Below are 23,318 nucleotides of genomic sequence, written 5' to 3' on the forward strand. Positions count from 1 at the left end.
AATGACAAGCATGATAATACTCACAAACAGATCCACATGGCTGGCAAAGCTCACTGCACAAGTTTACTCTGATACCACATTTAAGACATGTTCAATCACCAAGACCAACAGGTCATGCAAACAAATGTGATTTTTAGTATCCGTAATGACATGTTCTGTAGCTAAGTTCATATTTCTCCAGGTATGAAATGGATTTTCTGCAGTATATTAACGTTCATGTGATATTAGCATAAAACATTTTATACATCTGTAAATTCTGGGACTGCTTTCATTTTTTAAAAGTTTGGAATGTAAATTAATCTTGCAGACATGGTGTTGTGAAACAATTGTTTCATCTTTTAAATTTGTAATTCAGCAAATAAATATATACTCTATGCTTTTTTATTTCTTTTCCAATATTCTTTCATTAAATTACATAGTTTACACCTGCTACATGGTCAAGCAATATGGCTGATTACAGTGATCTTTTGCTGCAATTTTCTTCTGATTTCAAACAATTAGACGACAAGAAAATAAAATAAATTCTTGCAACCCTTGATGAAGATGGAGACTGATTTCACGATACTTTGGTGTATATTAAAAGCAATGAAAATCAAACAGAACAGCAGCAAACAAAAACATGCCTCAGAGAGTACCTGGTGACCTCCATCATCCAACCCATCACAACAACTATAATTATAGCATGGGAATTGATACAAGGCTGAGGAGGGGAATACACCAAGATTCAAGAAATTTTCTGAAGAGGAATTAAAAGCTATTGAAATAAGTCAATACTCAGAGGCCACTAAATGTAACACAAAATAGGGCATTAGCGTTTTCAATGGTTCATTATATTTTGTTTATTATTAAAAGTGTGTTTGGGATGGTGTGAATTTGACCACTTTCACAACAACAAGAAAACATATTTATGAGACCATTATTTAAAGTTTGAAATAAGTTTTTAAATTTTCAAACTCCAGGAACAAGATAACCAGATTATTTGCATAAAATATGTGATGTTGAACATCCAACATAGTGCATACTTTGTTGACATTACAGTGCTATGATGCCATCTCCATCAATGCACTCCAGTGGTCTAGTGGTTAGAGCGTCTGCCTTGGATGCATGAGGTCGAATGTTTGAACTCTGGCAGAGTCATTCCAAAGACATAAAAATGGTACTAACAGCTGCCTTGCTAGGCACTCAGCTTTAAGAAGTTAGTCTTAGGACTGGTCGGCCTGGTGTCAGAATAATGTGACTGGGTGGGACATCATGCTACATGTCTGCAGCACAATGCCCCAGTGCTTGACATCACTTTAAACTGCCACACTGCAGACATTGTAGCAGTATGACTGACAAAAAATGTTAAAGAACATTAAAAATCAATATCACACACATTCACCACCACCACCAATGCAGCTCCACACCATTGAAAATTGTATACTATAATCCATAAAGCTGATTCTTGTTTTTAGTTGAATTATTTTGGATGAATTGTCATTCATTTAAATGAAAAAGAAATTACATTACTTTTTTGGTTATTTCTCCTCTTAAGAAATAAATCTTTTGTATCAGTTTGAAAAACTTAAAATGTTGAGGGATACAATTCTTAATTTTTCCATATTACACAAATAAAACCCTAATAATAAATATACAAATTATGTACATATTACAGTTAATGCCTTCTTTATGTGTATTTCAAAATGATCTTCCAAGGTGTATGTACTGTGTGCTATGGATATTTTTCTATTTTCTTATTGCTTGGTGCATTGAAATTATTGGACACATTCTGGACTTCAACACAATCTTACCAAATGAGCTGATTGGGCAAGGTTCTACGCTGAGGTCCAAGCCAAATTCTTATCATCCAGGGTCTCTAATATGCCAGCAGGTCATATCCTAGACTATAACAAGAATTCCTTGAAAAAATGTTAGTGTTGCCATAAAGAGATATTTTAAGGGCATTGGGAAAGAAATTGACATTGTCAAACATAAAATTCAAGAACAACCCAGCACTATCAGGTAATTCTGCCATACCAGTTAGGAAATATCAATGCATGCCTTCAAAAACTTGACGCTGTTGCCCTTTGATTCAGGATCTATTATCTGCTGGCTATTCATTTTGTGGCCAGAATTTCACGTTCAACTGACCCCGGCCGGCTTCCTTAAAATTTGAAAATGATGAATCTGGTGTGGAGTACATAACTCTAACTCATGAAAGAGTTCAACAACATCACCAAGGTGGTGTTGATGAGAAACTTGAAGAAACATCAAACAAATTTCTGTAGAAGTCTATAAAACAAATTTCCTGTAGAAATCTATAAAACAAATTTCCTGTAGAAATCTATAAAACAAATTTCATGTAGAAATCTATAGTACAAATTTCCTGTGGAAATCAGAGAAAGCAGCCAAGACCATATTTAGATGTTGCAGTAAAGAATCCCTCAGATCTCCTGAATTCACTGACAAATGGTATACTTGTAAACCAGTCAAACCAGACCTCACCTAATTCATGCCAGACATCGACAAAAATGCAGGAGTGCATCACTATACTGGTCACTCACTCCGTGGAACAGCAATTTAAGCTATGAGTGGTGCCGTGTTTGCCACCAGAAATAAAAAAATTCTTGATACACCACCAACATAAGGAGTTTCTCAACGTTTAGAGTCACAACCTAGCACTGAATAAAAAACAACTCATTAGTTCAGAGTTGTAAATTATGGCAACTGGTGGTCAAGCTCTGTTGCTATCAGGCCGACTGCAAAGTCAGTAATCCTTGATAAAATCTGCAATCCAAAGTTCAAACACTCTAATTGCACAGTCCTTCAAGCAAACTATGCAGTCAAAACAAAACATATGGTCAGCTTACGATATATCTTAACAACTGCACATTTCACTTCACATTAAAAAAACTGAAATTGTCTTAAGTATTAACGCTGTTGCAAAGGGTATAAAATGTTATTTCTGTATACAATTTATTTAAATATTACATTTATTTTGGTAAGGAATAAAATCATCTTGTTGATATTTCCAAGATGTACATTGAAAAATTCCATTATAGTTTTAGTTTTGCTTCGAAATTTCAGTTAGCACACATGTTCTGTCAGTATCAGCTGTTATGTTTTCTGATGTCACGGTCATTTGATGTCGCAGATGGGAACTGACTTAAAACTCAACAAGAATTTTGTTCTTTTTGTTTTCTATATATAATGAAATGTGCAGAAACCATGGGTAGCCACTGCCTAACATATAAAGCATGAAGTTTCTGAATAAACTTAACTGTGGTAGAGATCTATCGGTTGTTGTGATTCTGTACAGGTTATATCAGGAGCAGCTATTGAAAGGAAAGTACATGCTACATAAATCTGAATGTATTGTTGATGGAATATGTTGATTTGACTATAGAAATGATGAAAATTGGAATTGTATGGATTAAATGATGATGGTTGGATATTTATTGATGTGAAAATTTTACCTAACCACTCACAAAGTTAGTATAAATATATGACCATTTGCTGTAAAATACTTTTCATCTTTGATATTATTTTCTAAACTCTGGCCAGTAACTAGTAAACAACTTTTTTCACCAGGCTGCATGAACTGAGGATTACCGTCATATAGATATATGTGTTTGAATAAAATTTTCATAAATTCAGTTCTTGGACTTGGTGAAATTTCTCACAAAACTATTGCTTTTACCGCTTACACTCTTTAGCTTGCAGATAATTGTTTTACTCAGATAAACGTGCTGTTGATATTGCCATATTTTATATTGTTTAAGGCATCTACCAGATTAATTTATCCTTGACGATCTTTGGTGCTATATTTACTAATTGTTTAAATGTCACAACTCTACATTTTCTACACTTGTTAAACTGGTCGACATCAGTAACTTCTCACATATTTTCTCTTAGCCTGACCAAGTTTACTTGGTCATTGTTTCAGAATAACTCCTGCATCAATTAATTGTTGAAGATGCTCCAGATGTATATGAAATATCATACAGCATCCACTGAGCCTCATTGACAAAGCAATAACATGCATTTTAGTGCTATCACACGTTTGTCTCTATTCTGCCTGAATGGCTCATCATTGTATCATGGGGATTTGTCTCTATTCTGTCTGAATAGCTCATCATTGTATCATGGGGATTTGTCTCTATTCTGCCTGAATGGCTCATCATTGTACCATGGGGATTTGTCCCTATTCTGTCTGAATGGCTCATCATTGTATCATGGGGATTTGTCTCTATTCTATCTGAATGGCTCATCATTGTATCCTGGGGATTTGTCTTTATTCTGCCTGAATGGCTCATCATTGTATCCTGGGGATTTGTCTTTATTCTGCCTGAATGGCTCATCATTGTATCCTCGGGGTTTGCCTCTATTCTGTCTGAATGGTTCATCATTGTATCCTGGTGATTTGTCTCTATTCTGCCTGAATGGGCTCATCATTGTATCATGGGGATTTGTCTCTATTCTGTCTGAATGGTTCATCATTGTATCATGGGGATTGGGAATGGCTCATTATTGTATCATGGAGATTGGGAATGACTCATAATTTTATCATGGGGATTGGGAATGACCCATCATTGTATCATGGAGATTGGGAATGGCTCATCATGGTATCATGGGGATTGGGAATGGTTCATCATTGTATCCTGGTGATTGGGAATGGCTCATTATTGTATCATGGGGATTGGGAATGGCTCATCATGGTATCATGGGGATTGGGAATGGCTCATCATTGTATCATGGGAATTGGGAATGGCTCATCATTGTATCATGGGGATTGGGAATGGCTCATCATTGTATCATGGGAATTGGGAATGGCTCATCATGGTATCATGGGGATTGGGAATGGCTCATTATTGTATCATGGGGATTGGGAATGGCTCATCATGGTATCATGGGGATTGGGAATGGCTCATCATTGTATCATGGGGATTGGGAATGGCTCATCATGGTATCATGGGGATTGGGAATGGCTCATCATGGTATCATGGGGATTGGGAATGGCTCATCTTGGTATCATGGGGATTGGGAATGGCTCATCATGGTATCATGGGGATTGGGAATGGCTCATCATTGTATCATGGGGATTTGTCTCTATTCTATCTGAATGGCTCATCACTGTATCATGGGGATTTGTCTTTATTCTGCCTGAATGGCTCATCATTGTATCCTGGGGATTTGTCTTTATTCTGCCTGAATGGCTCATCATTGTATCCTCAGGGTTTGTCTCTATTCTGTCTGAATGGTTCATCATTGTATCCTGGTGATTTGTCTCTATTCTGCCTGAATGGGCTCATCATTGTATCATGGGGATTTGTCTCTATTCTGTCTGAATGGTTCATCATTGTATCATGGGGATTGGGAATGGCTCATCATTGTATCATGGGAATTGGAAATGGCTCATCATGGTATCATGGGGATTGGGAATGGCTCATTATTGTATCATGGGGATTGGGAATGGCTCATCATGGTATCATGGGGATTGGGAATGGCTCATCATGGTATCATGGGGATTGGGAATGGCTCATTATTGTATCATGGGGATTGGGAATGGCTCATCATGGTATCATGGGGATTGGGAATGGCTCATTATTGTATCATGGGGATTGGGAATGGCTCATCATGGTATCATGGGGATTGGGAATGGCTCATCATTGTATCATGGGAATTGGGAATGGCTCATCATTGTATCATCGGGATTTGACCTAATGATTTGTAATGATGTCTATTTTGTCTTAAATAAAAATTGCGCCAATCTTGCATCCTATATGTCCAACACAGTAGCTACATTGAAAATATCATTTTGACAAGAATATCATTGATGGTTTCAACATTCAGCAATTTGAAGGAAGAAATGATCTTACCTTGAATTTTTGATGTTACTTTTGTCATTGATCCCTTCAATGAAATCTTCAACATGTAAAACTTGTAAATCAACAGATGTTATATGTATGTATGTATTTATTAGTATGTAACAATGGCATAAACATGCATGTGTATATTTTTTTGCAGTTAAAAATGTGTATGGCATCTGTGGAATGTGTATATTTATTAGCAGTTAATAATGTGTATGGCATTTCTGGAATGTGTGTATTTAGTAGTGGTTGACAATTGTATGGCATATCTGGCATGTGTGTATTTATAAGCAATTAAAAATGGGTATGGCATCTGTGGAATGTGTGTATTTATTAGCAGTTAAATATGTGTATGGCATCTGTGCAATGATGATGTGTGTATTTATTAGCAGTTAAAATGTGAGGCATCGGTGGAATGTGTGTATTAGCAGTTTAAATGTGTATTGCATCTGTGGAATGTGTGTATTTATTAGCGGTTGAAATGTGTGGAATCTATTTATTAGCAATTAAAATGGGTGGCATCTGTGGAATGTGTGTATTTATTAGCAGTTAAAACATGTATGGCATATGTAAAATGTCTGTATTAGTAGTTAAAATGTGTATGGCAACTGAGGAACGTCTGTATTTATTAGCAGTTAAAAATATGTATGACATCTGTGGAATGTGTATTTATTAGCAGCTAAACATGTGTATGCATCTGAGGAATGTGTGTATTTATTAGTAGTTAAACATGTGTATGCCATCTGTGGAATGTGTAAAATTTAGCATTTAAACATGTGTATGGCATCTGTGGAATCTGTGTATTTATTAGCAGTTAAAGATGCGTATGACATCTGTGGAATATGTATTTATTGGCAGTTAAACATGTGCATGCATCTGTGGAATGTGTATATTTATTAGTAGTTAAAAATGTGTATGGCATGTGTGGAATGTGTATTTCTTAGCAGTTAAAAATGCATGGCATCTATGGAATTTGTATTTATTAGCAGTTAAAAATGTGTATGACATCTGTGGAATATGTATTTATTAGCAGTTAAACATGTGTATGCATCTGTGGAATGTGTTTATTAGTAGTTAAACATGTGTATGGCATCTGTGGAATGTGTATTAGTAGTTAAACATGTATGGCATCTGTGGACTGTGTGTATTTATTAGCGTTAAAAGAATTGTATGGCATCTGGATTGTGTATTCATTAGCAGTTAAACATGTTTATGGCATCTGTGGAATGTGTGTGTTTATTAGCAGTTAAAAATGTGCATGACATCTGTAAAATGTGTATTTATTAGCATGTGTATGGCATCTGTGGAATGCGTGTATTTGTTAGCTGTTAAATTGTGTATGGCATCTGTGGAATGTGTGTATTTATTAGCAGTTAAAAATGTATATAGCATCTGTGCAATGTATGTATTTATTAGCGTATCATGAAATAATAATGACATTTTGGTCTCTATTAAAAGTAAAGTTCTAAAAATACAAAAAGAATTGCAGACAAATTGTTAAGAAGATTAAAATATTTTAAAATATTTAACATTAAATAGACATGTCTAGAATTTAACGTGATTTCTTTGAAGCTAGAAGGATTAGTTGATTCAGAAAATTATTTGTCCTGCTGAATCTTCACCAGTCCTTAACCACGAGATTAACAGGAGAATTGAAATTATGACAACTACTAGTCCGACAGGAAGGTTACTTGGGCTTATGGGACACCATGTATTTTGAGTTCTGGTTTATTTAGATAAATTATCAAAGTTATTACAATTCTTTAAAATATTTAAAAAAATAATAGAAAAGTAAAGACTATAAAATCTTAAAAGGTGTGGTTACAATTAGTCAAACATATTTGGACATAGTTTGAAGAAAATCTATCTTGTATTTTCACAGGAAGAAAATTGCAGGGAGTCTATGGAAGTCCCATGGTGCAGCAGTGCCCACACTCTAAAATTAGATCTTGTAGTCGATGATATGGAAATGACTCCCAAGTATAACTTTAGTGCCACTGTGTACCCCAGATGTGGAGATGATGTTGTTTATAAAGGTAAATATAAAGCATTTTAATTTTACAGTGTTAATTATATATATGATTCTCTGGCATTCCATGAAAAATAATTATGATAATAGACCCTATGCGACAATATGGCATTTGGTGAATACTGATGATGTTGATGATTGATGATGATGATGATTTTAATTGATGATGATAATTGATGATGACTATGATGGGCCATGTAAGACTCTGGAATTGCATGAATAATGGTTATGGTGATGGTGGACCCAGTAAGATGCTCTAGCATTCCATTAATGATGATAACTTTGATCATGATGGACCATGTAAAACACTAGAGAATTGCAGGAATAATAAATATGCGTACATGCCAACCATTACACTTTTGGATTAATCATTATGCTTTTTTTTCACTAAATTACGTTTTACGAGTAAACTTATTCAGATTATGCGTTTTTGGTATGTCCCCCTCCAAAAGAATTAATACTTTGTTTTCTTATTTTTATTAACGTACCATTAATCTTTCAGACCATATTCTAGAAAAGACCTTGCATGCACTTTCCTAACAGTATTATGTTCTATTTATAGCAGCTGCCCTATTTCCAAGAAACATGCTGGTTTTACTATCAAACTTTGGACCCCAGTTTCTATTTATTGCAGCTGTATGGCTTAGGTAGGAAAGAACAGACTGGTTTTCTAATTTTTAATATTTGCTTGCAGATTCTTTGTTCTAATTCATATCTGATACAGAACCAGTCTGTAGGTATTTGGCGCTAAAACTCAAGTCAGATTTATTCTAGCAGATGCATGTGTTAGAGCAAAAATATTTTTCAAATAATTTCACAGATGGATTAGAAAGAAAAAAAAACTGATTAACAGATGACATGAATTACACAATACAGCATTCCATTCTAGGGCAGCTTCACACCCACTGCAGGATGTGTGGAAAGGATTTTAATATTGGTCATGATGGTAAAACTAAGAAACCTAGAATTAGCTCATTTTACCACAGGAGTCTGACATTTTATCAGTTAATTATGGCAAAATCTGACAATATGAAATCACCTTATTGGTAATATAAATGTTCACTTATATTACCAATAAGGTGATTTCGTGTTGTCAGAGATTTCTCCATACTTGATTGATAAAACGTCAGACTCCTGTGGTTTTACTAACTCCAATACTAAGGTAACTTGTAATTTCATTTTTAAAGCGGAACTAATAAATGCAGATGCGTTATTTACCGAGTTCTTAATAGAACACGGACTAGAGCAGTAGAAGCCTACGTTGGTCCTTTGTTTAAACGGATGTTTCCTGATTCCAAAAGTGCAGAAATATGCATCTACAAGAACAAAATCATCAAAAGTTGTTAGGTGTTTAGCAGAAGATAATTGGCTTAAAATTTCAGAAGCCATGAAAATTGGGCCATTTAGTAACGCAACTTACAGGAGCAGTGATTGTGATTACAAAATGTTGTACCCAGTCTGTGTAAGAGACTTTGACAATGAAAAAGGGCAAAGTCAGAGTGCTCTTCTTTGATTATCAGAATTAACAGTAGATTCCACTGGAGGAAATATTTTTTATTTGATTGATAACGCTTTGAATAAGCATAAGTTGGCAGAACTGTATGGGTTTTTTAGCTGATAATGCATCAGTAATGGCTTGAATTCATAAAGGATTTGCATTCTATATTTTGAAAAATGTCTTCATCAGTGTACATATCAGGTTGTCCATGTCATATGATGCACCTTGCTGCAGGTAAGGCTGCTGATAAATTAGAAGGAGAACCCCATAAGTATCAAGTTGGCACTCTTCCTGACAATGTACTTCATACGGACAGAGTTAACAAAAATTCATCTTATTTCCCAGCTAAAATTTTTGACCCAATAACTGGAAGACATAAATTTCCTCTTCTTTGTCAGGTTATGAAAGGGATATTGTTTCTTTACCATTCTAATACTGACTGTGAGAGATTTTTCAGCATTGTTAACAAAAATAAAACTAAATTCTGATCCAGGCTCTATAACCCAGCACTTGGGTTTCTACTGGTGTGCAAAACATTCATAATCTCAGCTGGTACAAAGTATTTTGAAATGCAATATGAGAGACTTTTGCTTCTTAAAGCTCAAAGTGTTATATATGAAAATTTGAAGCAGTAATCGATGTTAAAAGACCAGAAGGGTAAATAAATAAATCATTTTGTGCATATGCTCAATGAATTTTATGATATGTGGATTACTAGTTTTCTGCTTGGATTACTATTTTTGTCCACTTGGATCACACTTTTTCCTCACCAGGGTTTGGTGTGTATGAATGTGATGGTGGTGGACCCTATTAGATACTCTAGCATTCCATTAATGATGATGATAATGATGATTTTGATGATGACAATGATGATGATGAACCCATAGGACAAGTATTTGCATTTGTCTAATTTATTTGACTTTAAGTGCTAAGAAAAATAAATGTGATGAGGATATTGACTCCTTTTATGATTTTTGTTCAGCACCTAGCATGGATCTGGAGGAAAGTGTGAGAATGTCGACAATATATGGCGTACTTGTTGGAGTCTGTCTGTGTTTGGTGTTCCTCATAGTGCTTCTTGCAACTTGCTGCTACTACAAAAATCACCCCAGAAGAGGGCGCACCAAGTTGCCATCAGTTTCCAAAGGTATGTAATTTTTGTTGTATTTTTAGTTAGTTTGGAAATTAGTGCAAGGGAAAAATTAATTTGATATTGAAAAAGTAATCACAAACTTAAACAGTAGTATTTCTGTGCTCATTAATTCTTATTTGCATATTTGTCTCTCAGCACTATATGGGAGTGTTATGTCCCATTTAAATTGTGTGACTGCTTTGTTTTCCCAATTTTGTCAATTTGGTTAGGTGATGAAAAAAAAACTGTATACCGTATGAAGAACAATTCCTTAGTAGTAAATAATTACATTTACCTCTTTTAATCATTTGATTCAATGTTCATTTTTCATACAAGTATGAGTTTCTTTGACATATCTCCAGAACATGTGAGAAACGAAATAGGCACAAAGACATTTTCTTTTCCTTTTTAGTCAGTGACTCATTTTCAAATGCAGGAAATTTTTTCAGTAAAGTTGAAATATTTATTCATACACTCATTTAATTATTTAGTATTTATACTGGAGGACTTTCATTTGCGATTAAAAGTGACAAGTTAGATAGTAACTTTCTTATGACCTTGAATGTTGTGTGACCAAGATTCAAAAAGCAAGATTTATTCATTTACTGAACAGTGTTTATATAAGTGTGTGTATGGAACATAACATAATCGGCACTTAATCAATTTATATACACTGTTTTTACTTGGATACCAAGCAAAACATCACAGGGAGTTGATTCAATTTATATGCTTTGATTTTTGTCTGGATACCTAATGGAGCATCATGGGGAGTTTACATGAAGGAAGAACACCAGAAGCCAAGTTAAACTACATACATTGTTTTTATCTTGTTATGTTTATTAACTTATATTGCTAGTTCACTTTTCTCATTGATTATATGTTATGTGTATTTGTATTTTGTACTTGACCTTTGTCCTAGTGTAACTTAATGGTGTACTTCAAGTGACTTTTATATTGTAAATAACATAATATAAAGTTAATATTTCTCTGTGAGTATAGATTAAATATTTAGATCATTATCAATGCCAATACATATGTTTACTTCTATCTGATTGTAGGATAGGAGTTTTTCAGTTGGAAATTCCAAAACTTGTTGATGAAGTTTAATATTTTAGGCAGGACTCTGACCTACATCCTGGCTATATGACTGTCTTAGCTTTTTATATAGTGTTGTCTATTTGAAAAATAACCAATTCTTGCCTTAACATTGTTTTGTTCAGTTTTTAATTTGGGTTTAATTATTTATTCAAATTATTTTTCACTGGAATTACAAAGTGCTCAGTAATATTCTTGGACTTAAAGATTAATTTGAAATTATAGTGAATACAGACATTGGATTATACTATTATGATACACCAACAGACAGTTAGCACATCAACACATTCCAGGCCATTAGCTCATTTGTACATTCTAGATTACAGGAATATCAAGATATTCAATATTTGAACTTATTTGGAACACTACTTGTGTTCACCTGGTACTTCATTCATTTGGACTTTTGATGGACTTTTTAAGGAATTAGGTCAATACTTTAAGTTCTTCTCAAGATTTCAGTTTGTATTCTTGGGAAGTAAATTATTTGTTAAATTTTACAAAACTTTTAGGCTTACGCTCTTTTCTGTTTAAGACAATAAAGTCCTAACAATCTGCAAACCTAAATGAACATCATAGAGAGCTCAGACTATATATATATGTGTGTGTGTGTGTTTGTGTAGCTTCTTACCGGATACCTAAAAAAAGATCACTTTAGCAAAGTCAGTTTTTATAAATTGCTTTGTCTCCACACCTATAGGAATAACATGGGGAGTGCTTTGAATTCATATGCATTTTTTTTTCTGTATGCCTAAAGGATCATAGTGGGATGTTTAGTCAATTTATATGCATTGTTCTTGTTTGGATTCTTAAAGGAACATCATCAGGGGTTGAGTAAATTTGTATACATTCGTCTGTCTGGATGCCTAAAGGACCATGATGGGGAGTTTGGTCAATTATATATATTGTTCTGGATACCAAAAGAAACACCATGAGAAGTTTTGTCAGTTTATTTACATTGGGTTTATCTGGGTAGCTAAGGAAACAATGGAATTTTAGGCAATTTATGTACACTGTCATGCTGAGTTTGGTCACTTATATACATTGTTTTTCTTTGGATACAAATCTATAGTCTTAAGCTAAGTAATAGAAAGGAACAAAAACCAACAAGTTTTGTAAAATTGAACAGATATTTTATTTCCCTTAGCACAGTGTAAAACATTAAAAAGTACTTGCAGTATTCCAAATAAAATCCCAAATAGTCCAAAGAGTTCTATCACCAGACCTAATAAATAAAGTTCTAGTTAAATTTGATTGTTGTTTGAAATAAGATCCAGTGCTGGAGGCATTGATGTGGTTGAAGTCTTGATTGTACTAATGTAACAGTTTCCAAAAGTGTGATGATGTAATAACAGTCTTCCATTTAATCACAATATTATAATCAAAGATGTCTTTGTCTGAATTCACTATAATTCCAAATTAGCATTTCTGTCCAAGAATATATTTAAGATCACTTTTGTATTTCCAGTGAAAAATAATTTGAATAACTAATTCCATCCAAATGAAATACTGAACACAACATTAAGACTGATTTCTGCTTCTGATGTTATCACAGAAATGAGTAATTTCGCAAGTTAACAAGATTATAATCCTCTCAGCATGACCTAAGTCATCATTAGCATTTTCTAAAAATACTATATTTATTTATTTAGTGGAATTTTCCATCCTAGAACACTTTCATTTGTTTGCAAGATAAAATCTGTTACTAAAAATAAAATATGAAAATGTCCTTGACTAAGACTTCCATAATGATCCTAATAGTTAACCCACACTGTTGTAACAATATTACCTAATTATTTGTATAAAAGCTACTGGTCAGGTTGACAATAAACCTGATTTTGGACAAGGTGAAGCCCAAAATACAATTAAAAATAATGGAGAAAAAAAACTAACAAACAATACAGATTTAATATATATATAGATATATACTCTAAAGGAACAACGTCAGAGCTTAGTCAGTTTATAAACATTGCATTTGTCTGGATACATAAAGTAGCATGAGTTTTGTCAATTTATAAACATTATTTTTGTTACAATACCTGAAGGAAGATCATGGAAAGTTTGGTCAATTTAGTTACATTGCTTTTTTATGGATACCTGAAGGAATATAATGGGGAGTTTAATAAAGTATACACATTGTTTTTGACTTGATACTGAAGGGAACATCATGGGTAGTTTAGGCAATTATATATTTTGCTTTTGTTTGGATAACTAAAGAAACATGATGGGGAGTCAAGTCAATTTATTGCTTTTGTCTGGATACCTAAAGAAACATTTGTGGGAGTTTAGTTAAGTTATATACATTTTCTTGTCTGCATAGCAATAGAAACATTATGGGGTGTTTAGAATCAAATTATGCAAATCGACTTTGTCTTGGTACCTAATGTAGTGTCACGGAGATCTTAGTCATATATACATATACCCTTTGTCTGTATACCTAAGTTATGGAGAATTTTAGTCAGTTTATACACATTGCCTTTGTTTGAATACCTAAGTTATGGGGGATTTTAGTCAATTTATACACATTTGTTTTGTCTGGATACCTAAGTCATGGGGGATTTTAGTCAATTTATACACATTGCCTTTGTCTGGATACCTAAGTTATGGGGGATTTTAGTCAATTTATACACATTTCCTTTGTCTGGATACCTAAGTTATGGGGGATTTTAGTCAATTTATACACATTTCCTTTGTCTGGATGCCTAAATTATGGGGGATTTTAGTCAATTTATACACATTGCCTTTAGCTGGATAAATAAATTATGGGGGAATTTAGTTAATTATACACATTGCCTTTCTCTGGATACCTAAATTATGGGGGAATTAGTTAACTTATACATATTGCCTTTATCTGGATACCTAAATTATTGGAATTTAGTCAATTCTTACACATTGCCTTTGTCTGAATACCTAAATTATGTGGGAATTCGTTGTTTTTGTAGTTGAACATGGCCAAAACAGTGCCACATTCATTTCACTTACTTGATGCTTTCTTGTATTTATTTTTTTGTTCTCAGCTGTCAGTGAATGTTAGAAACAGATTTCTCTATACATTATAACTCCAAATGGCAACACAACTTGATAACATAGAGAAAACAACATTATATCTTCAAAACAGTCAATTAATGTTGTCAAGTAATTAATGACGTCAAGTAATTAAATTATGTATTATTATGCAAATTGGTATTGCAGATAAAACATTGAAGACACCTGAAGAGGTGCTATTATCATCTGCCAGCCCAAAAGACACATGCTTGACAATTAATAGGATGGAAAAAGAAGAGGACAATCCATTGATAGCAGGAGGTGCAAAATCTTAGTGCACAGCAGGGATCGAAGAAACAATTAGAAGACAAAGGAGCACAGAAAAAGAAAGAAACTAAAGCTGAAACTTGTGAAGATCAACTCTTGTTAAATGGAACTGAACAGATTTCAAATAAGCATTAAATTTGAGTAAACTGGAAATTAGTGATGTTATTACATATTGTAACAGCAATGTATTGTCATCTGATTCAATTTGATGATGATATCAGGGGGAAAATATTGATGAACAAAATCATGTAGATTTGAGATTAACCCTCTCCATGTAGCAATAAAGGGTAACATAATATTTTGTTTGTTGAATCAGTTCACAGGTTGCAGGTGTATATGGTTTTTGAATAAGCACATTTTTAAAGTTCTTTAGATGGTCAAAGTAGAATCAATACATTATTTTAATTTTAGTTGTAATCATGTGAAAGAAATTTTATTCTGGTTCTATATAAATAGAATTTAAAAAACATGAAATTTGCATATTTGTTAGAGAAAATGGATATACATTATTGGGGGCAGAGATTGATTTCTTTCTTTATGCTAGATTTCATATTTACTTTTTTGTTTGATTTAAAATTGTCTAATCTTATTGACAAGCTCATCTGGACATGATTGTTACTTTTGTTGGAAAATTACCGATACATGAAGAATGAATTCATCTTGTTGACAAAATTGCATCATATTTTGTCAGGCAATTTTGAAAATTGTTTTCATTTGGAGGGTGAGCTATTTGTGATTTGCAATGATTTTTTTAAAAAGCATATCTGTATATGTGTGTGTATATCTTCTGGTTCTTTTTACACAAGCTGTTACTTCAACATGTGGTTTTCACCAGAAAGCTTCATATGATCTCTTGTTGGTCTTAAATGAAAATTGGTCTGTTTTTAGATGTCTAATATGGCCACCACAGCTGCCATCTTGAATGTCTTGTCACTACTTCTTCTGAACTGACGACCATATCAACATAGGTTTTCCACCAGAAAACTTCTTATGATGTCTAGCTGGTCGTAAATGAAAGTGGGGCCCTATTTGATATCAAGTATGGTCACCATAGTGACCATCTTGAAAATCATGGTATTGCTAGTCCTCCTGAATGAAAACAATACAGCTGTTGAGCTTTCACATGAATATTTCTTATGATGTTTAGTTGTGCCAAAATAGTGTGGCATCCAATATGGCCACCACAGCAACCATCCTGAAATATTATCACTACTCTTGAATTGTTGTTGTATCAGCATGGGTTATTTACTAAATAACTTCTTGTGACATTGTAATAGTCATAATTGTGTCATTTTGACATCCAATATGCCTGCCACAGTGGCCATCTTGGAAATCTTGTTTTCACTATTTCTCCAGAATGAATTGTCTGCATTGATGTTTCAACGTTAAGCTTCTTACTATGTCTAATTGGTCATAAGTCATAAGTGAACATGGTATCAGTCTGGCTTCAACTATGACTGGCCTTCTTTAAAATCTTGTTATCACTGCTTCTACTAAATGGTTGGTCATAACAACATTGGGCTTCTCTCGACTTTTCATGATTTTATGTTAGTGCTAAGCAGAAATGGTGCCAATCTGATATTACAAATTGTCATCATAACATCCATCTTGACAACCGTGCTATTACTCCTCCTCAAAAACAGAAGGCCATATTAACATCTAGGTCTCCACCAGAAGATTTCTTAAGATGCTAATGAAAATGGTGCCACACCACTAATTTGAAAATCTTATAATTGTTGAAGCATGGCAAAGATGGATGTAACGTAGGATTCAGAAGAAGAAAAAAAGTCATCTTTTCTTGAATTCTTGGATACTCATTTCAGCATTAGTCTCATCATGGGACTCTTGTTTGTTTAACTGACACATATTCCTTTAAAGTGTTCATCCATTATTTGACATGTTTTCTAAAGAATGTATATGCACATAAATCATTTTTTTATACTAGTATGGCATTGAAAAGTGTGTATGAGTAATTTTTTAATTGTATTTATCCAATTATCAAAGTAAAAGTAATGTTATTCAAAGCTTTGTCATGATTATTTTGAATATAGTGGATCTCAAATGGTTAATGATATACCGGTAATATTGAATATATGAAGCGAGTTGAATAATGTCTAACTTGTGTAAGCCTTCGCGAGCAAAAGCCGGATATTATTCAATTAGTTTCATAAATTTTATATTATATCATTACCCATTTGAGATTCGTTTTATCACATAGTTTTTATTTCATTGGAAATTATTTAGATGGAAAGAAGAATGAATAATTTCATTCATACTGACATACGGTGCACCTTTCATTTGTTGTGCATAAAATATAGTTCCAAACAATGCTGAACTAGGAAAAGTAGATTGTACTTTTTTACAAACTATAAATCAAAGAAAAAGGTTCCATCCGAATAAACAGAACATTTTATAATGGCAAAATCATTTTTCAAAACAGAATGATCAATGCGATGTGATGCCACATTGCTAGATACAGTACACAGTAGGCCTTGAGTACATGTTTGCCCTAAAATGTCACTTTCAGAACAAAACATTGCATTGTTGCGATTTTTATGTGAAATAGGATTACTGGATGCAGAAATTCCCACATTTACTGCAATGCATTTGTGACTGGATATTTGCAGTATTTGACTGGAACAATTGACTGCACAGAAGACGTAAACAAATTTCTTTTTGAGTCAGATTTGCATCCCATATATACTGCACAAAGATCAGCTGTGGTTTGATAAAGTTCTGTCAGTTAAGAGACCCATTTATATCCAAATTCTTCTGTGAACCAAGGTGAGTTTATTTACTTCTGTATGTTAACATTTAAACCACCCTTGTGTATATGGTGGATTCTATATCTGTTACGAATATATCGCTCCTTCACCCCACCCCACCATCAAAAAAGCAATACCCTTAGTTTTACTTCTTATCGTTGTTCTTGTTTTGTAGTTTTATGCCATTTTTCTTATTATGATATTGTTATACATGACATAACAACCCCCTATATATCCATATTCAGACAGTCAAGATAATTTTTCCTCAAGTTCCTTTCACGATTCAAGTTCATAATTTGCCACCAAAAATGTTCATTCGAAACAAAACATTCCAGAAGGTGGGGTTAAAAATGTTTTCCCACAATTGCAGCCAATCATTAAAGAGGATACTGCACAATAATTTCATGGGCTTATTTGGACCAATCAGAATCACATAAAGTGATATTTTAACATGTGGCAAAAATATGAAACTGCACATACTATAGGAAAACTATACCTACTATATGATAAATAGATACAATTAACTACAAAAGCATTAGAAAAAGAGTCCACAGGCTTAATCATTTTATGTTACCTTTCAATGTTTAGTAACTTGATTTGTTACTCTAGGACACTTAATCATTGATTTTGGAAGTCCATAGACCGGTCATTTGCTGCTCATAGTTGTTATTATTCACTTCATTACCTGTTTTTGTCCAACTTCAGACTAAAGCTTGACATCCAGAGCTCGGACTTTTCTTTTTTATCCATGTTTTGAACCCCATCCCTCAGTAGCGCAAAGACTAAATTCAGATTGCCTTAAATGATAACACCTCCTTGTGCTAATAGCCTTTCCCAAATAACTGCTATTGATTGGTCCATGTATCCATATCTTTTCTTCTTTCCATCTCATTTACAAGCCATTTCCAGTCATTAAATCTTTGTTGCGTAATGTGCTCTCTTTCCCACTGTGCAGCCAGGTGTGTGCAGTGCTATTTACTTTAAATACAGGGGTAACACCCAAACTTATCATATATCAGGATCTCCCCTTTTACTGGGATCAACAAATAGTCACACACTTTATCGTCAGATATCATCTATCGAATTCAACAGAGCTAGCTAGCTGTCACTTAATACACAAACAACCTATTATCATAAATTGATGTCTGGTTAGTGGCTACCACATTCTTAACTGAATACCCTGATATAGACTTTAAATAAACCATTAACTTGATTCTTGGTTGAAGAGAATTCACTACTTAATTACACAGAAATTAATGAACTTCACTCCTTGGCCTAACTGGGTTCCTTTGCTGTTTAGCAATTGATTGACACCAATTTTCTGATATACAAAAATCAATCCTCAGTATAAATGATACAAATCATTTACAGCAGACAGTTCACATCCACCCAATTTACTTCAGAAGAAATACATGAAACTTTAAAATAGATTATTCCTATTGCATACCAAGTCTCGAAGTCTGAACTCATTCATATCAATGAAATATGATATGACATCTTACAAACATGAATCATAAGACATGCACTTATTATTTCTGAACTTGAGGAAAATTGAAGTATGAATTTTAAATGGCTAAATTCAACAATAATTACAACGTTACATCAATGAACACATCATATGGAATTAATTGAGACTCAACTTTGTGCTTTACCATCCTATAAAATCAAAAATCTCTTTTTGTGTCCCTCACTTTCCATCATGCATCCATTAAGATTTATTTAATGAGAAGAGTACTCTCTAGTGAACTCAGAGCCCCACAGGCTATCCCGCTCAGCAGAAAATCTTGGACTGACTAGTTCTACAATAGGAACTATTTCAAAACCACTAAATTCCTTATAGACACACACACACACACACACACACACACACCTTTTAGCATAGCCAATCAGGATTACTACTGCACCCGCCAAATACCTTTATCACTCCCAATGAATTCATGATAATTTCCTATAGTCTGCCTTTATCAGTAACTATTCTGGAAAATATCATTTTATGACATCTGTTGCAAATGGACCACAACTTCCTAAAAAATTTCTCTAGTTTGTCTCTGTTCTTGTCAATTTGCCACCATGACTTCAGTGTTTTTGTCAGTTTGTCATTATGACTTCAGGTTACCATTACTCTTCTCTGGATCAAATGATTAAACAAGCTATTCCCTAATTAAAACTCAATTTATGCCTCAAGCAGACCAGACAAATTATTAAAGTTGCCAATCTGTAGTGGTCGTAGCCAATTCATCAATATAAATGGGTTTGTGTCACACTGCACTGGCCCCAACAAAATGAACTACTTAAGAATATACTGTCAAATTTATAATACAAACATTATTCTGCAAAATATTGCGCCATTACCTGTGGTAAATTTGTAATATTATACAGTGTTTAATGACACCTCTTCAATACACTAATGAAATGAAGTTTGAGGATGGTGTAATTTCAGTTTGCTTTCTTGTTAAATGTATATCCAATAAAAAGTTTTTTTTCTCTACGTATTTTGAGTTTAGTAAATAATTTTTACCACTTTTTCATGTATAAATAAAAATGGACATCTACGTTCAAGTGTTTTTTGTGTCATACATAACACTAGCCATCGTCAAGAGAAACTCTCCCAATATCGATCACTTTATTCCAATCAAACTCTGCCAATATGAATATGATCATGTTCCAAGATAATACTGAATAAGTTGAACATAATTAAGTCAGACTAAAAAATTAAAATATCTCAATTTTGTTATATAACAGCCATCTCCACCTATCTGTTTTAAACTTTTTCCAAACAATATCTCAGTTGTCCTCCATCTACAGCTACCAAGCATTGCGGATGACTTTCACCTGGGGTAAGGAAAGATGAAAGGTACAAGTCACCATGGCGAAAAAAGAACAAAAATGTTTTTTTTAAAATAACATTAGTTCTGTAACACATACCTCAAATACATCTTGTGGGAGGATTTCATTGGTGAAAAGAAAATTAGTGACAGAGGTAATAGGTCAAGGTCACTGTGATTGTAGAAAAACTGGTTTCTGCACAATGACATTTATTCTACATGACAGACTCCAGACCCAAACTTTATAGATAGCTTGAACTTGGTCTCAAGAAGATGCCTATCAATTTTCAGGTCCCTGAACAAAAATAGAAAAAATATTGTAGTAGGAAATTCCCCTACCAAAAGGCATCTAGTTATGAATGAAGGTTTTTAAAGTTTTATCAAATGTGCTGTCTCTATACATCAGGTAAAATCTTGCCACTTTGTGCACAGAGCATGGCGCCAAAATTTGATTGAAATAATTCAGACTGAACTTTAAGATAATAATATCCGAATTTATGCAGATGCCTGATGACTTGAGTACACAGATTGGAATTCACTCAAATTGTAGTGTGAAAATTTCGAGTCAGATGAATGAGAAAAATGTAAAATTTTGTAGAACTCGAAAAATTATAAGCTTAAATTACATTTTGTCCAAGCTTTTATTTTGAGTGTAGCTATCCACCAAAGAATGTTCTTCACTTTTCCACGATAATTGTCATTTGCTTAATGGATTTGAGATTCAACAATAATTATACAAAGCCACACTCATTTCTGTCATCGATTAAATCGGTGCAAAGGTTGACATTGCACGATCGTCTATCAGAAAAGTTCTTGAATGGCCTGAAAACATGGATGAAAGTACTGAGGCAAAAAAACTTGACACCTAAGATCAAAATGATAGCAAAACCATATCGCGCCTGACTCTGTCAGAACTGACTCAGTGGTTCAAATAAATCTGACCTGTGATACCATTCAGTGGCAGTTATGAAATCGGATCTTCGACAAGCTTAGCTGTGGGAGTATAGTATCCCAGGGTCACATAATGTTTGGGTTTTATAACAACTACGGCAGCAGGTGATTTGATATCGATTAATTCTGCAGCACACGTGTATCTTTAATGCCACAATCCCCGGTTCAGACAACTTTCTTTTCTCTTATGGATGAGGCTGGACACACGATCGATCTCCGCAAGGAACCCTTAACAATACATTAGAGATCGACCTGACATTTAAATACATTGACAATCGTGCAAGGACGTGTAACACAAGTACATGTTATTAACGCGCAAAATCCGTTTAAACTGACATATTACGGAAACGGTCTTGGGGATGTTGACAAGGGATTGTGTACGGGCCTTGCTGTCGCGCGCTGCACCTATAGCTAAATAAGTTGCCATGCAAGTCGTTGTTAGCATCAAGTAAAACATACATGTGGATCAGTTGAATAATCTAGGAATGCGAGCGGTTCAATCAACTACGACAATTAGTGACTCGACAAACAACCAAAGGTTGAATCAAAGGCGATTACGCTGTCATCAACAGAAGCAAGAAATCATTTCTCAAAAACGACTAGCTTATTCAGTGCTTGCAAATGTGGTATTGGGAATAGGAAAACGATTGTGGACACGAGTGGCAAAGCGATCAAAATCGGTATTAGACGAAACGATCATAATAAAGAAGTATCTGATACTGCGTTTGACATGTAAGTGCCTTTCGAGATAGTTCGAAACAAACAAAAACATTTTTAGTATTATTCGTACCTGGATAAAGATCCAACCTGGAAAGCATAGAATTATGTGTGCATGATACGCATCATCATTTTCTCAGGTGAAAAGAATTCTTAGAAATTGATGGAAAACAAAAAGTTCATGCTAATCCTAATTATGATCCCGAAGACAATCTTGGATTTACTAACAAAGGCATCATGGTATTATTAAGATTCTTATGTTATTTCAGCAAGGTTTACAGTGTTACGACGCTTTCGAGACTCCCCAGATACAATAATAATTACGCGAGGTCTGCTGGCTCGTCTAAGGACGCAAATGAATGCTGATCATATCCCACATCAACACGCGCCGGATGCTTTTGTGAATTCGCAGCTGGCTGGTTTTACAAAGTGAAAGCCTGACTTAACAATCGTGGGTTAGCGGCCCGTCTAGGTCAACGTAAAATACATTTATTATCGTTTTTATGTCATATACCTCTCAGCCATATATTCGAGTTTTGCAGATATATTCGCAAAATTATTTTTGGAGTCTCACATACATTAACATTACACTGAAAACGCAACTATATTTATGGAATGTGGCATGTTGGTGGAATCGCTGATGGCACAGTTGTGTTATCGATATCATGAATGTGGATGCCTGTTATAATCCTTTCAATGGCTGTAGAAATACGTTTGTTATCGCTTATGAGATCTCGCAGCACATAATCGCTGTCATTTCACACGCTCACAACAGACTGAATAGAAAGCAGTGTTCAACAGTTTTCATGGCAAATAACTACCTAACAAGGTTGCAACAAAATTTGTATTCATGGCATGTCCAGACGTAATTCGGGAGCTATAGGGGCAGTTCCGTGTTAAACAGACATTTATCAGTTAGGAGTATTTGAAGTTTCCCTACCATGAAGCGGTCTTCAGAAACCCACGGAAGTAATTATTCCTGACTTAGAAAACAATCATGTCGCAGGTGCATATCACATCCTGTGGTTGGTCATGAAGTGGCGTCAAAACTTTGACATGGCTCTGCAGATCCCCCCCCCCTCCAGACATTACTGGATTGTACCCGATATTTTGCTTTTGATTGAAACATCTGGACATGGTTACACAGT

This window comes from Sinohyriopsis cumingii, chromosome 11 (genome assembly GCF_028554795.1).
Source record: "Sinohyriopsis cumingii isolate HCF-2022 chromosome 11, ASM2855479v2, whole genome shotgun sequence".
Taxonomy (NCBI): domain Eukaryota; kingdom Metazoa; phylum Mollusca; class Bivalvia; order Unionida; family Unionidae; genus Sinohyriopsis; species Sinohyriopsis cumingii.